Source organism: Pongo pygmaeus, chromosome X (assembly GCF_028885625.2).
Source record: "Pongo pygmaeus isolate AG05252 chromosome X, NHGRI_mPonPyg2-v2.0_pri, whole genome shotgun sequence".
Classification (NCBI taxonomy): Eukaryota; Metazoa; Chordata; class Mammalia; order Primates; family Hominidae; genus Pongo; species Pongo pygmaeus.
Genome location: NC_072396.2, coordinates 134,295,112 through 134,313,009, shown reverse-complemented (window position 1 = coordinate 134,313,009; position 17,898 = coordinate 134,295,112).

Sequence of the window (17,898 nt, the reverse complement as noted above, 5' to 3'; positions counted from 1 at the left end):
TTAAATGCTTAACAAATGTCATAATAATAATGATTTTACTGACCTTTTAGTCTTTAGTCTCACTTCATCCAATCATTTAAGTTAGGCCACAGCATGCCCCTACTTAAAAGATGCAAATAGACCCTTATCGCCAAAATAAAAAAAAACTCTCTAGTCCCTGTCAGCCTCTCCATCCTCTTTGAAACACTTGCCACTTCCCTCAGGGTACTCCAAATTATATTTTTATGGACAGATGATGTTTTCTTAATCTTATATACAGTATGAATAAAAGCATTTTAGAAAACATTGACATTTTTATTGGTCTATACTTAATCTAAGTAAAGACAGTGTGTTTGCTATGCAAATGCAGCTTTGAGACAGATCTCCTAAGAATTACCTCTTCACAGTTTTAATCAGATTGCTGCCCCTTTTCCCTCTTATGTAGAATTATGGAACAGCCAATGCAATATTTTAGCTGAGATCTAAAGGATAAGAAGGAACCAGTTTTGTGAAGAACTAGGGAAGAGTGTTCAAGGCAAAGAAAATAATGTGGGCTGGCCGGGTGCGGTGGCTCATGCCTGTAATCCCAGCACTTTGGGAGGCCGAGGAGGGTGGATCACCTGAGGTCAGGATTTTAAAACCAGCCTGGCCAACATGGCAAAACCCTGTCTCTACTAAAAATACCAAAATTAGCCAGGCGTGGTGGCACGCCTGTAATCCCAGCTACTAGGGAGGCTGAGGCAGAATTGCTTGAACCCGGGAGGTGGAGGTTGCAGTGAGCTGAGATTGCGCCACTGCACTCCAGCCTGGCGACAGAGCCAGAATCTGTCTAAAAAAAAAAAAAGAAAAAAAAAGAAAGGAAAGAAAGAAAGAGAGAGAGAGAGAGAAAAGAAAATAACATGGGCCCAACACAGTGGCTCATGCCTGTAATCCCAGCACTTTGGGAGGCTGAGGCCGGAGGATTGCTTGAGTCTAGGAGTTCAAGACCAGTCTGGGCAACACAAGGAGACCCTTCTCGCTACAAAAATATTAGCTGGGTGTGGTGGCACACTTCTGTAGTCCCAGCCACTCAGAGGCTGAGGTAAGAAGATCACTTGAGACTGGGCGTGGTGGCTCACGCCTGCAATCCCAGCATTTTGGGAGGCCGAGGCGGGCAGATCACCTGAGGTCGGGAGTTGGAGACCAGCCTGGCCAACATGGCAAAACCCTGTCTCTACTAACAATACAAAAATTAGCCAGGTGTGGTGGTGGGCGCCTGTAATCCCAGCTACTTGGGAGGCTGAGGCAGGAGAATCGCTTTAACCCGGGAGGTGGAGGTTGCAGTGAGCTGAGATTATGCCACTGCGCTCCAGCCTGGGTGACAGGTGACAGAGTGGGACTCTGTCTCAAAAAAAAAAAATCACTTGAGCCTCCTGGGAGGTTGAGGTTGCAGTAAGCCATGATCATGCCCCTGCAGACTCACCCCGGGAGACAGAGTAAGACCCTGTCTCAAAAAAAAAAAAAAAAAAAAAAAAAAAAAAAAAGAATGTGTACACAGACCTTCAGGGTTGGGAAGAGCTTGGTATACTTTAGCAACTGAAAGGCTAGTGTGGTTGGATCATGATGAATAAGAATGTAAATGACAGAAGGATGGGGAGATGGCAGAGTTCAGATCATGTAGGGCCTTATAGGCCATGGTATAGTTTGAATTTTGTCTAAGTGAAATAGGCTACCAATAAAGGGTTATGTCGGGGGCTTTCTCAGTTTTAAGAAAATCACTTTGGTTGTTGTGTGGAGAATGGATTGGAGGGGGGCAAGAGTGGAAGCAAAGAAACCAGTCAGGAAGCTATTGCGTAGCACAGCAGAAGATGTTGATGGCTTAGAAATAAGGTGATGTTATTGATGGGCCCACCAGAGGACTATGGGAGGTAAGAGAAAGAGAAAGATTATGCCTGAGTTACTGCCTTCAACAAGTGAGTGGGTGGTAGACTATTTACTGAGACGGAGAAGACTAATTCGTGATGGAAGGAACAGATTTGGAGAGCGAGATCAAATGTTCACTGTTATACTTTTAAAGTTTTTGTTTGTTTGTTTGTTTGTGAGATGGAGTCTCGCTCTGTTGCCCAGGCTGGAGTGCAGTGGCGCCATCTTGGCTCGTTGCAACCTTCGCCTCCCAGGTTCAAGCGATTCTCCTGCCTCAGCCTCCCAAAGTGCTGGGATTACAGGCGTGAGCCACTGCCCCGGCATACTTTTGAGGTTTTTTTGTCAAGTTATAAAGTTGGGTATAGGAATTGTGAAAGATAATTAGTTAACAGCATTTGATCTTGATTATAGCTATCAGTGATTATCAGTAAATAAAAATGTATGTCCCCCATCACAAGTATGTTTATATTTCACCCAACTTATATTTCACAAAAAGGACCCAGGCTTAGCCAAAACTTGCAACATGACAACAGTTATGATTTTACCATAAGTTTATAACTTTGTACGCCATGCAACATCTAACCTAGTCCTTAAACATAGTAGGGACTTAATAAGTGCTTTGAATAAGTTAACAAACTCATAATAGTTCCATGCTACGGTTATCATCAGATACATAATAATAATTTACTCAGAATTATAGAATTTAGAGTGCTTTTACATCCATTGTGTTATTTATTTTTTGGTTAAACTTTTAATTTTGAGATATTTGTAGATTCACATACAACTGTAAGTGATCGGGTGCGGTGGCTCATGCTTGTAATCCCAGCACTTTGTAATCCCAGCACCATGGCCAACATGGTGAAACCCCGTCTCTACTAAAAATACAAAAAATTAGCCGGGCCTGGTGGTGCACATCTGTATTCCAGCTACTTGGGAGGCTGAGGCAGGAGAATTGCTTGAACCCAGGAGGTGGAAGTTGCAGTGAGCTGAGATCCCACCACTGCACTCCAGCCTGGGAGACAGAGAGAAACTCTGTCTCAAAAAAAAAAAAAAAAAGAGCGAGAGAGAGAGAAACCCACCTCTAATACAATATTACAACCAGGATATTGATACTGATACAGTCAAGGTACAGAAAAACTCCATCACCAGGAGCATCAGTCATGTTGCCCTTTTGTAGCACAACCACTTCTTTCCCACCCCTGCCTCCTCTTTCACTCCTGGCAATCACTCATCTGTTCCCCATTTCTATAATTTTTCATTTCAAGAATGTTATATAAATAGAATCATACAGGATGCAACTTCTCAGGATTGGGTTTTTTCACTGGAGATTTATTCAGATCTGTATCAATAGTGTATATTTTTTATTTTTATTTTTGAATAGAGACAGCATTTCACCATGTTGCCCAGGCTTGTCTCAGACTTCTGTACTCAAGCAATTCACCCACCTCAGCCTCCTAAAGTGCTAGGATTACAGGCGTGAGCCACTGCACCCAGCCAATCAATGGTTTATTCTTTTATTTTATTTCATTTTGAGACAGGGTCTTGCTCTGTTGCCCAGGCTGAAGTGCAAGTGGCAAGATCACAGTTCACTGTAGCCTTGACCTCCCAGGCTCAAGTGATCCTCCCAGCTCAACCTCCCAAGTAGCTGGAACCACAGGCGAGTGCCACCACGCCCAGCTAATTTTTTTTAAAAAAATTTGTAGACACGGGAGTCTCAGTTTGTTGTCCAGCCTGATCTAAAACTCCTGGGCTCAAGCGATCCTCCCGCCTTGGCCTCCCAGAGTGTTGGGATTATAGGCATGAACCACTGCACCCAGCTTTTTTTTTTTTTTTAAGTGTGCAATTCTATGGCTTTTTGTATATTTAGAGTTGTGCAACCACAACCACAGTAAATTTTAAGAACATTTTTCATCATCCCAACAGGAAACCTTGTATCCCTTAGCCATCACTACCCCTCATTTCCCCTCCCAGCTCTAGGCAATTGTTTATCTATTTTCTGTCTCTATAGATTTTATTCTGGAGGTTTCATATGAATGGAATCATAAAATATGTAGTATTTTGTGACTGGCTTGAGTTAGCATAATTTTTCAAGATTCATCCATGTTATGGTATATATCAGTACTTCATTTCTTATTGCTGAATAGTCTCTCAATATATGGATAGACTCGAATTTATTTATCCACTCATTGGTTCATGGACATTTGGGTTGTTTCTACTTTTTGGATGGTATTGTGTGGACATATGTTTTCATGTGATTTAATTTTTTTTTTTTTTTGAGACGGAGTTTCTCTCTTGTTGCCCAGGCTGGAGTGCAATGGCGTGATCTCGGCTTGTTGCAACCTCTGCCTCCCGAGTTGAAGCGATTCTCCTGCCTCAGCCTCCTGAGTAGCTGGGATTACAGGCATGCACCACCATATCCAGCTAATTTTTTATTTTTAGTAGAGACGGGGTTTCACCATGTTGGTCAGGCTGGTCTCGAGCTCCTGACCTCAAGTGATCCACCCGCCTCGGCCTCCGAAAGTCCTGGGATTACAGGCGTGAGCCACAGCGCCCGGCCGGCTTTTGTTTCTCCTTACACCTGTATCTGTTACCCAAAACCTTAAGAAGATGTAAATCAAGGAGCATAGAGTCAGTGGAGTACTAGAGCCGGCTCATACCAGCTCCCAAAAGTTGATTGTCAGAATTTCAGGAACTTCATGAGCCGGTTGACTTCACATTGGTGATTTGAAATTGGCCCTGGTGGGAGTATTTACATAATGGAAACCAGCATGCTACAAGCCAGCATTACCTCCCCCTATCTCAGCCTGTTAAACATTTGTCAGTATATTACTGCTTAGAATAAATGATTCTGAAGGTTGAGCTGCAAAATGGTGCTTATCTATGTAATTTGTACAAATTTGGCTAAACAGATATATCCTATGCTCACAGAGAGCTATGCAAATTAATAATAGTTAATATGCAACAGTATTTAGAAATACAGGAAGAATCCAGTAAGCATAGTCAAGTTAAAAAAAAAATAAGAAGAGGGCTGGGCGTGGTGGCTCATGCCTGTAATCCCAGCACTTTGGGAGGCCAAGGCAGGTAGATTGCTTGAACCCAGGAGTTCGAGACTAGCTGAGGCAACATGGCAAATCCCTGTCTCTACAAAAAAATACAAAATTTAGCCAGGCATGGTGGCATGTGCCTGTAGTCCCAGCTACTTGGGAGGCTGAGGTGGGAGGATCATTTGAACCCAGGAGGCAGAAGTTGCAGTGAGCCGAGATCATGCCACTGCACTCCAGCCCTGGGCAACAGAGTGAGACCCCGTCTAAAAATAAATAAATAAAAAAAAGAAATTTTAAAAAGAAATGTAGGAGGTCAATGTGTTAATAAAAACTTCTATTCTTTATTTTTAATAATTTAAAAAAATTTTACTTTTTTTTTTGGAGACAGGATCTTGCTCTGTCACCCAGGCTGGAGTATGGTGGCACAATCATAGCTCACCACAGCCTCAAACTCCCAGGCTCAAGTGATCCTCCCACCTCAGCCTCCTGAGTACCTGGAACCACAGGCACATGCCACCACACTTGGCTAATTTTTAAATTTTTTTGTAGAGACAGGGTCTCCCTATATTGCCCAGACTGGCTTCGAACTCATGGGCTCAAGCAATTCACCCTCCTCGGCCTCCCAAAGTGCTGGGATTACAGGCATGAGTCACCATGCCCAGACTAAAATTTATATTTTATACTGAGCCAGGGTCTTGCTATGTTGCCCAGGCTGGACTCAAACTCCCAGGATCCTCCTGTCTCAGCCTTCAGAGTGGCTGGGATACCAGGTGCATGCCCAGCTTATCAAAAACTACTGAGGGCCAGGTGTGGTGGCCCACGGCTGTGATCCTAGCACTTTGGGAGGCTGAGGTGAGAGGTTTGCTTGAGCCCAGGAGTTCAAGATCAGCCTGGGCAACGTAGTGAGACCCCTGTCTCTATTCTTTAAAAAAAAAAACAAAAAACTTCTAAGGAGGGCTTTTGGGAATGAGCTAGACACTGTGGACACCCAGTCCCTCTCTGTACTGAGTTTAGAGTTGCTGACTTCTACCTGATTAAATTGTTAAGATGTCAGAGATAGGGCATTTGATTATAAGCATACATCACCAAAAGCATTAACCTGAGATAAGTTATATATATGTAATTTTTTTTTTAGACGGGGTCTCACTCTGTCATCCAGGCAAGAGTATAGTGGTGCAATCATGGCTCACTCCAACCTTGACCTCCCGGGCTCAGGTGATTCTCTCACCACAGCCTCCTGAGTAGCTGGGACTACAGGCACATACCACCATGCATGGCTGATTTTATTTTTATTTTTTGTAGAGATAGGTATCTCTCTGTGTTGCCCAGGCTGGTCTCAAACTCTGGGGCTCCAGCAATCCTCCTGCCTCGGCCTCCCAACTGAAAATGCTACTGCTCACAATAATTATCAACAATATGGTACAGTGTATAATGAGGAAATATTTGATTAACATGAATTCTTAGGCACAAAAGATTTTGGCACACAGTCATTTCTAATCTAAGAACTCATACACATTTCATTCAGGTTTGCTATTTCAGTTCCTAAACTTAGAGAGAAAAATATCTTCATATTCCCAGATTATACAAGCAGTAGTAGGGCGGGCATGGTTGCTCATGCCTGTAATTCTAATGCTTTGGGAGGCTGAGGGTAGAGGATCCCTTGAGGCTGGAGTTCAAGACCAGTCTGGGCAACATAGCAAGACCCTGTCTCTACAAAAAATTAAAAAATTATCTGGTCATCGTGGTGTGCGCTTGTAGTCCTAGCTACTTGGGAGGCTGAGGCAGGAGGATTGCTTGAACCCAGGAGTTTCAGGCTGCAGTGAGCTACAGTGACATTACTGCACTCCAGCTTGGGTGACAGAGCCGGACCTTGTCTCTGGAAGAAAAAAAAAAGAAATAAAAGCAACAGCAAATTTTAAAGTATCTTCCTCCACCCATTCTTTATACTGTAATGCTGTGTGTGCTACAGCTACATATTTGGACCCCATGAGACAATGTTACAATTTTGGCTTTAAAAAATTTAATGTATAGCTGGGTGTGGTGGCTCATGCCTGTAATCTCAGCACTTCGGGAGACCAAGGCAGGAGGACTGCTTGAGCCCAGGCGTTTGAGACCAGCATGGGCAACAGAGTGAGACACCATATCTACAAAAATAATAATAATAATAAAAACAATTAACCAAGCATGGTGGGGTTTGTCTGTGGTCCCAGCTACTTGGGAAACTGAGGTGGGGGGATCATTTGAGCCTGGGAGGTTGAGGGTGCAGTAAGCTGGGATTGCGCCACTATACTCCAACCTGGGTGACAGAGCAAGACCCCATCTCTATAAACTAAAAATAAATTTAAGGTATTTTTAGTAAATTAAGAGGAAAATAGTCTTTTATATTAATTAGATAAAATTATTATAAAAAATAACCCAGTTATTTATCATTTCTGATGTTCTTAGGATTCCTTCCTGAAGATTTTTTTTTTTTTTTGAGATAGTTTTGCTTTGTCACCCAGGTTAGAGTGCAGTGGCACGGTCTCTGCTAACTGCAAGCTCCGCCTCCCGGGTTCACGCCATTCTCCTGCCTCAGCCTCCCAAGTAGCTGGGACTACAGGTGCCCACCACTGCGCCCGGCTAATTTTTTGTATTTTTAGTAGAGACGGGGTTTCACTGTGTTAGCCAGGATGGTCTCAATCTCCTGACCTCGTGATCCACCCGCGTCGGCCTCCCAAAGTGCTGGGATTACAGGCGTGAGCCACTGCACCTGGCCTCTTTCCTGAAGATTTGACATTCCTTAGTATCATTTATTTTCAACCCTAAGAAACTTCTTTAGGCACTCCGTTAGTGATGAATTCTTTTGGTTTTTCTTTATCTGAAAATGTCTTTTTTTTTTTCACCTTCATTCTTTTTTAAAAAACAGCTTGAGGCTGGGCGTGGTGGCTCATGCCTGTAATCCCAACACTTTGGGAGGCCGAGGTGGGCAGATTGCTTGAAATCGGGAGTTCAAGATCAGCATGAGCAACATGAAGAAACCCTATCTCTACAAAAATTACAAAAATTAGCCAGGCATGGTGGTGTGTGCCTGTAGTCCCAGCTACTAGGGAGGCCGAAGTGGGAGAATTGCTTGAGCCTGGGAGGCGGAGGTTGCAGTGAGCTGAGATCACGCCACTGCACTCCAGCCTGGGCAGTGGAGCAAGACCCTGTCTCAAAAAAAAAAAAAACCCAACAAAAACCCAAAACAACAAAACAACAACAACAATAAACAAACAAACAAAAAACAGGTGCGGCGCAGTGACTCGTGCCTGTGATCCCAGCACTTTGAGAGGCTGAGGCGAGTGGGTCACCTGAGGTCAGGAGTTCGAGATCAGCCTGGCCAATATGGTGAAACCCCATCTCTACCAAAAATACAAAAATTAGCTGGGTGTGGTGGCTCATGCCTGTAGTCCCAGCTACTCGGGAGGCTGAGGCATGAGAATTGCTTGAACCCAGGAGGCAGAGGTTGCAGTGGGATGAGATCACACCACTGCACTCCAGCCTGGGCAGCAGAGTGAGACTTGGTCACAAACAAACAAACAAAAAACCACAGCTTGTGATATGATTTACATTTCATATAATTTACTCAGTTTAAGTGTACAATCCAATGGTTTTTAGTGTAATCACAGATAAGTGTGACCATCACCATAGTCAGTTTTAGAGCATTTTCATCACCCTCTAAGTGAAACTTTATATTTTAGCTATTCCTCCATTTCCCCATTCCTTTGTTCCCACATTCAACACAATCGTAAGCAACCACTTATCTACTTTGTCTCTACAGATTTCCCTCTTTTGGACATCTCATATGAATGGAATTGTATAATATGTGGTATTTTGTGACTGGCTTCTTTCACTTAGCATGAAGTGTTCAAGGTTTATCCACATGACAGCATGTATTGGTACTTCATTCCTTTTTATAGCCCAGTAATATTCCATTGCTTGGATATACTACAATTGGTTTCTCCATTCATCCATTGATGGAATTTTTGGGTTGTTTCCACCTTTTGGATATTACGAATAATGCTGCTCTAAACATTCATGTACAAGCATCTAAGTCTCTGTGTTCAATTCTTTTGAGTATTGCTGGGTCATATGGTAATTCTATGTTTGATCATTTGAGAAACTGCCAGACTGTTTTCTAAAGTGGCTATACTATTTTACATTTTCACCAGCAGTGTGTGAGGGTTATGAGTACCTTCATTCTTGAAGGATATTATCTCTAGATATAGAATTCTGCGCCAGGTGTGGTTGCTCATGCCTATAATCCCAGGACTTGGGGAAGCTGAGGTGGGTGGATCACTGGAGGCTAGGAGTTCAAGACCAGCCTGGCCAAGATGATGACACCATGTCTCTACTAAAAATACAAAAGTTAGCTGAGCGTGGTGGCAGGCGCCTGTAATCCCTGCTATTCAGGAGGCTGAGGCACTATAATCGCTTGAACTTGGGAAGTGGAGGTTGCAGTGAGCCAAGATCACACCACTGCACTCCAGCCTGGGCAACAGAGTGAGACTCTGTCTCAAAAAAAAAAAAAGAAAAGAAAAGAAAAAAATTCTAGCTTGATTGTTGTCCTTTCTTTCTTTCAGCATTTTAAAGATGCTGTTCCACTGTCTTTTTAAAGATGCTGTTCCACTGTCTTTTGAACTCTATAATTTCTTTTTTTTAAATTGTGGTAAAATGTACAAAACAAAATTTAACATTTTATCATTTTTGTTTTTTCCTTTTATTCTAATGCATCTTCTCAGAATTAATTTTTTTTTTCTTTTTGAGATGGAGTCTTGCTCTGTCACTCAGGCTGGAGTGCAGTGGCACGATCTTGGCTCACTGCAACATCTGCCTTCCTGGTTCAAGCAATTCTCCTGCCTCAGCCTCCTGAGTAGCTGGGATTCAGGCGTGTGCCACCACGCCCGGCTAATTTTTGTATTTTTAGTAGAGACAGGTCTTCACCATGTTGGTCAGGCTGGTCTCGAACTCCTGACCTTGTGATCCACCCACCTCGGCCTCCCAAAGTGCTGGGATTACAAGCGTGAGCCACCACACCTGGCCCAGAATTAATTATTTTTAAGTGTAAAATTCTGTGGCATTAAGAACATTCAGGTCTGGGCATGGTGGCTCATACCTGTAATCCTAGCACTTTGGGAGACCAAGGTGGGAGGATCACTTGAGGCCAGTAGTTCGATACCAACCTGGGCAGCATAGCGAGACACCATCTCTATTAAAAACAAAAAAAGAACATTCATGTTAGTGTGCAACCCTCCCCACCATTCATCTTCAATTTTTTTTTCATCATCCCCAGCTGAATGACCTCTATAGTTTCTTATGAGGACTCAACAGTTTTTCAAATGACCATTCCCTGGTATGTAGTATATCATTTTTCTCTGGGTATTTTAAAGATTTTCTGTTAACTGTTGGTATTCAGCAGTTTGACTATAATGCACCTAGGCATTGTTTTTATCCTGCTTGAGTTCAGTTACTTCTGTTTCGTTTTGTTTTGTTTTTGAGACAGAGTCTCGCACTGTTGCCTGGGCTGGAGTGCAATGGCGCTATCTTGGCTCACTGCAACCTCCACCTCCTGGGTTCACACGATTCTCCTGCCTCAGCCTCCCAAGTAGCTGGGATTACAGGTGCCTGCCACCACGCCTGGCTGATTTTTTGTATTTTTAGTAGAGATGGGGTTTCACAGTGTTAGCCAGGATGGTCTCGATCTCCTGACCTCATGATCCGCCCACCTTGGCCTCCCAAAGTGCTGGGATTATAGGCGTGAGCCACCGCATCCAGCCGAGTTCAGTTACTTCTTGACCCTAAACATAAATGTCTTTCACCAAATTTGGGAAATCATTTGCCATTATTTCTTCAAATTATATTTGCTCCATCCTTCCCCATTGAATTGCCTTGGCATCTTTGTTGAATATAAATTCACTGTAAACATGTGGGTCTATTTACGGTGTCTCTATTCACTTTCATTCATGTATTTGTCTATTATTACACGATAACTGTGCCAGTTTTTTTTTTTTTTTTTTTGAGGTGGGGCAGGCCTTGCTATGTTGCCCAGGCTGTTCTCGAACTCCTGGCCTCAAGTGATCCTCTCACCTCTGCCTCTCAAGTAGTTGGGATTATAGGTGTGTGCCACCATGACTTTCTATTCCACATAAATTGTAGAAACCAGGTTGTCAATTTTTATTGACAACCTACTGGGATTTTGATTGAAATTGATTGAATCTATAGATACACTTGAGGAGAATTGACACCTTTTTAAAAATTATTATTAATAAGACAGAGTTTCGCTGTGTCACAGGCTGGAGTTCAGTGGCCCGATCTCGGCTCACTGCAACCTCTGCCTCCTGGGTTGAAGCGATTCTTGTGCCTCAGCCTCCTAAGTAGCTGGGATTACAGGCATGCACCACTGCACCTGGCTAATTTTTGTATTTTTAGTAGAGACGGGGTTTCACCATGTTGGCCAGGCTAGTCTTGTACTCCTGGCCTCAAGTGATCTGCCCTCCTCGGCCTCCCAAAGTGCTAGGATTATAGGCATAAGCCACTGCACCCGGCCTTAATTTACATCTTAATATTGAGTCTTCTGATCCATGAACGTGGTATAGTTCTCTACTTAAATCTTCTTTAATTTCTCTCTATATGTTTTGTAGATTGCAATGTAGAAATTATGCACATCTTTCTTTAATTTGTCCCTAAGCATTTCATCTTTCTTTAATCTGTCCCTAAGCATTTCATATTTTTGATGCTATTGTGAATGGTATTTTGTAAAATATCATTTCCAAATTTTTTTGCTAGCATATAGGAATACAATTAATTTTTGTATATTGACTTTGTATCCTGTGATATCACTATATTCACTAGTTAATTCCGGTATTTGGTTTTTGTAGGATCCTGAGGATTTTCCATGTATTAAGCACCGTAATCCAACAGTACTTAATTTCGTTGCCAAAATTATAACAGCTTTTTCCATGCATGGAAATCCATGTCATCTATGAATAAAGACAGTTTTATTTCTTCCTTTCTTATCTGGATGGCTTTCATTTCTTTTTATTGCCTTATTGCACTGGTTAGGATGTCCAAGACAATGTTGAATTGAAATGGTAAAAGCAGACATCCTTGCCTTGTTCCCATTCTTTAGGGGGAAGCCTCAATAGTTTACCACTGAGTATCATGTTAGCTATAAGATTTTCATAGATTCTTTTTTATCAGATTGAGGAAGTTCTTTTTAAATTCTAGTTTGTTAAAATTTTTAAAAATATCATAAACTGGTGTGGATTTTTTCAAGTGCTTTCTCTGCATTTATTAAAATGAATACATACTTTTTAAAACTTTATTCTGTTAAAGTGGTCAATTTCATTGATTGATTTCTTTAAATGTTAAGCTAACTTTGCATTCCTGGGATAAACCTTAGTTGGTCATGATATCATTTTTATATATTTCTGGATCTAATTTCCTAATATTATAATAATGTATTGACACGTTATTATTAACCAAAGTCAGTCAGATTTTCCTAGTTTTTACCTAATCTCCTTTTTTCTATTCCAGAATTCTATCCAGGATATCACATTACATTTAGTCTCCTTAGGCTCCATTTGGTTGTGATATTTTCTCAAACTTTCCTTGTTTTCAATAACATTGATAGTTTTGAAGAGTGCTGGTCAGGTATTTTGTAGGATGCCCCTTCACTGGGATTTGCCTGTTTTCTCATGCATAGACTTGGTTGTGGGTTATGGGAGAAAGTGCCATCTCATCACATCATATCAAAGGCACATACTGAAAAAAAAAGGCTCATATTGTCGACATGACATCTCACTGTTGATGGGGTCTGTATTAGTCTGTTTTCACATTGCTATAAAGAACTTCCCTGCGACTGGGTAATTTATAAAGGAAAGAGGTTTAATTGACTCACAGTTCTGCATGGCTGCGGAGGCCTCAGGAAACTTAGAATCACGGTGGAAGGTGAAGGTGAAGCAAGAACCTTCTTCACAAGGCAGCAGGAGAGAGAAGTGCATGTGAAGGAGGAACTGTCAGACACTTAAACCATCAGATCTTGTGAAAACCCACCTATTATCAAGAGAACAGCATAGGGGAAACCGTCCCCATGATCCGATCACCTCCCTCCCTCAACATGTGGGGGTTACAGGTCCCTCCCTTGACACATGGGGATTATAATTTGAGATGAGATTTGGGTGGGGACACAGAGCCAAACCATATCAGAGTCCTTGATCACCTGGTTGAGGCAGCGTTTGTTAGGTTTTTCACTGTAAAGTTACTCTTTTTCCCCTTGTTTTCCTTACTGTACTCTTTGTGTATGTATAGCCTACACTCAAGGAGTGGAGAGTTATGGACTCCCTCCTTGAGGGCTGAATGCCTACATAAATTATTTGGGATCCTTCTACATGTGAAATTTATTTCTCCCATATCTATTAATTTATTCAGTAATTTATTTATACCAATATGCATTCATGGGCATTTATTTTATAATTTTTGCTGTAATCCAACAGTACTTAATTTCGTTGCTGAAATTATAACAACTTTGACCACTGAGAGCTCTTTCTGTTGGTTCTTGTCTCTCTCTCTCCCTGTTTTTTTTTCCCTGACAGAAATGCCATTCAGAATCCTGTGTCTCTTTGGAGTACCCTCATCAATGTGGTTTTGTTTTATTTTGTTTTAGTCTGCAGGACAGAGTGAGACCGTGTCTCAAAAAAACAAAACAAAACAAAACAAAAACCACACACAAAACCGCATGGCTTTTTATGTTTAAATTTCCAGTTGTTCACTGTTATTATATAGAAATGAAATTAATGTTTGTATATTGATCTCTTATCCTGTCATTTTCTGAGGTCACTTATTAGTTCTAGTAGATTTTGGAGTTTCTAATTTTCTACATAAACAATCATGTCATCTGCAAAAAAAAAGTTTTACTTTTTCCTTTACAATCTTCATGGCATTCATTTCTTCCCCCTGATTGCATTGACTAGGACCTACCATACAATGTTTTAAATAGAGAGGTCGGAGTGGACATCCCTGTCTTGCTCCCCATCTTAGGAGAAGCATTCAGTCTTTCACTATTAAGTATGATTTAGCCATAGAGTTTTTATTTTGGTAAATGTCCTATATCAGGTTGAGGAAATTTTCTTTCTATTCCTAGTTTGCTGAGAGTTATTAGGAATACATTTGGATTGTCAAATGCTCTTTTTGTATCTATGGAGAGATCACATGGTTTTTCTTCTTTAGTTTGTTAATATGTGAATTGCATTGATTGGGTTTCTAATGTTGAACCAAGTTTACATTCCTGGGATAAACCCCACTTGGTCATGATATATATCATCCTTTTTATATATTGTTGAATTTGATTTGCTCAACTTTTGTTTAGAATTTATTTTTGTTTAGAATTTTTTAACAGTTTTGTTGAAATATAATTCACATATCATACACTTCATTCATTTAAGGTATACAATGTTTTTAAATATAGTCACGTGGTTGTGCAACCATCACCAAAATCAATTTTAGAACATTTTGTCCCCACTAAAAGAACCTCTGTACCAATTAGCTGTCCCTCCCCATCTCCCCACCTCCAGCCACTAATTTATTTTTCCTCTTTATAGATTTGCCTTTTATTATAGATATTTCATATGAATGGAATAATAGTAAGTGGTAGATTTCTTTTTTCTTTTCTTTTCTTTTTTTTTTTTTTTTTTTTTTTTGAGATGGAGTCTCACTCTGTTACCCAGGCTGGAGTGCAGTGGCATGATCACGGCTCACTGCAACCTCCGCCTCCCGGGCTCAAGCAATTTGCCTCCCTCAGCCTCCCGAGTACCTGGGATTATAGGTGCATGCTACCGTGCCCAGTTAATTTTTGTATTTTTAATAGAGATGGGTTTTCACCATGTTGACCAGGCTGGTCTTGAACTCCTGGCCTCAAGTGATCCATCTGCCTCAGCCTCCCAAAGTGCTAGGATTACAGGTGTGAGCCACTGTGCCTAGCCTCAAAATTCTTTTTAATTTTTCCATTTGATATGTTCCTTGACCCAAGGGTTGTTTAGCAATATGTTAATTTACAAATATTTCAAGATTTACCACAAGTCTTTCTGTTATTGACTTTTAATTTAATTCAGCTGTGGTTAGAGAAAATGCTTTTTATTACTGGAATCCTTTACAATCTATTGAGACTTGTTTTATGGCTCAAAGTATGGTGTATATTGGTAAATGGTTTATGTGCTTTTGAAAAATATGTATATTCTGTTGTGGTTGGTTGGAGTGTTCTATAAATGCCAATTAGGTGAAGTTGGTCAATATGTTGAGTTGGTATGGCCCTCAGTCATATAGTCACAAGGAAGTAAAATCTGCCAACCAGGAGCCTGGAATGAGCCTGGAAATTATTCTTTCCTAGTTGAGTTTCCCCAGGAGAACAAAGCTATCAGCTAATACCTTGATTACAGCCTCCTTAGATTCTGAGAAGAGGACTTAGCTAAGCTGTTCCCAGACTTCTGATCCATGTAAACTGAGAGATAATAAATATATGTTGTTTTAAGTTGCTAAGCTTGTGAGAATTTGTTATGCAGCAATAGAAAACTAATACAGATGCATAAACATTTAAGATTGTTAAGTCCTCTTGATGAATCGATCATGTTTTCATTATAAAATAACCATTTTTATTTCTAGTAATATTCTTTCCTCTGAAGTCCACTTTGATATTAATATAGCTCCTAGAGCTTTCTTTTGATTGGTGTTAACATGACATGTCTTTTTTTCATCCTTTTTACTTTTTCCCTATTTGTGGCTTCATGTTAAAACGTGTTTCTTTCTTTCTTTCTTTTTTTTGACAGGATTTCACTTTGTCACCAAGGCTAAGTGCAGTGGCATGATCATAGCTCACTGTAACCTTAAACTCCAGCAATCAAGCCATCCTTCTGCCTCTGTGCCCCCAAGTAGCTGGGACTATAGGCGCACCCCACCATGCCCAGCTAATTTTTCTTTTCTTTTCTTTTCTTTTTTTTTTGTAGATACAGGGTTTCACCATGTTGGCCAAGCTGGTCTCAAACTCCTGAGCTCAAGCGATCTGCCCACCTTGGCTTCCCAAATTGCTGGGATTACAGGTGTAAACCATTGCACCTGGCTGTGTGCTTCTTATAGATAGTATATAGTTGGTTTTTACTTTTTTATCCAAGCTGATAATCTTTGCTTTTGATTGGAGTATTTAGGCCATTTTAATTTAATGTGATTATTTATATGATTAAGTTTATTTATTTATTTATTTATTTATTTATTTATTTGTTTGTTTTGAGGCAGGATCTTGCTCTGTTGCTCAGGCTGGAGTGCAGTGTTGCAATCATAGCTCACTGCAGCCTCAAACTCCTGGGCCCCAGCGAACCTTTCGCCTCAGCTTCCCAAGTAGCTGGGACTACAGGTGAGTGCCACCATGCCCAGCTAATTTTTAAATTTTTTGTAGGGATGGAGTCTGGCTCTGTTGCCCAGGCTGGTCTTGAACTCCTGGGCTCAAGCAATCCTCCGCCTCCGCCTGCCAAAGTGCTGGGATTATAGGTGTGAGCCTTGCCCAGCCTATGATTAAGTTTAAATTTATTATTTTTGTGATTGTTTTATATTTTCCCCACCTGTTGTGTTCCTTTTATTTTCTCTTTTCCTGCCTTTCTTTTGTATTGCGTATTTGCGTATTTTTTATTATTCTATTTTATCTCCTTTTTTTCTTTTCTTTTTCTTTTTCTTTTCTTTTTTTTTTTGAGACAGAGTCTTGCTCTGTCACCCAGGCTGGAGTGCAGTGGCACGATCTTGGCTCACTGCAACCTTTTCCACTCTGGGTTCAAGTGATTCTCGTGCCTCAGCCTCCTGAGTAGCTGGGACTACAGGCGTGTGCTACCATGCCGGGGTAATTTTTGTATTTTTAGTAGAGATGGAGTTTCGACATGTTGGCCAGGCTGGTCTCAAGCTCCTGACCTCAAATGATCTGCCCACCTGGGCCTCGGAAAGTGCTGGGATTACAGGCATGAGCCACCGTGCCCGGCCTATCTCCATTTTTGATGGAAATAAAATAGATTTTGCCTGGCGCAGTGATGCGTGCCTGTGAGGCTGAGGCAGGAGGATAGCTTGACTCCAGGAGTTTGAGGCTATAGTATACTATGATTGTGCCTGTGAACTGTACTCCAGCCTGGGCAACGTAGTGAGACCCTGTCTCTAAAAAAATTGTTTTTTTAGTGGAGATAAAATAGAATCAGAAAAAATACAAAAGGATTCCACTTACATGCGGTAATTAGAGTAGCCAAATTTATAGAGACAGAAAGTAGAATGGTGGTTGCCAGGAGCTGGGAGCAGAGGGAATGGAGAGTGACTGATGGGTACAGAGTTTCAGTTTGGGAAGATGAAAAGCTCTGGAGATGGATGGTGGTGATGCTTGCACAACAATGTAAATGTTCTTAATGTCCCTGAACTATACACTTATAAATAGTTAAAAAGGTAGATTTTATGTTACATATGTTTCACCACATTTTTTAAAAATCCTCAACAAAATCAGAATAGAAGGTAAATTTCTCAAACTGATAAAGGGCACGAGAAAAGTCTACAGCTCACATCATAACATCATCATAACATCGCTGGTGAAAGTGAACACTTTCTTCCTAAGATTGGAAACAACTCAAGGATGTCTACTCTTGCCACTTCTGTTAAACACTGTCCTGGACATTCGAAACCAGTGCAATCAGAAAAGAAAGAAATAAAAGCCATTCAAGTTGGAAAGAAAGAAGTAAAACCAGCATTCTTTTCAGATGACGATCTTTAATGTAAAAAGTCAGATGGAATCTACAAAAAGGCATCTAGGCTAATAAGTGAGTTTATCAAGCATATAAGGTAAAAGTTAAATATAATAAATTATGTATCTATATACTATCAGTGAAAATGTGAAAATGAAGTTAGGGAGACAGTTCTATTCACAGCAACATCAGAAGGAATA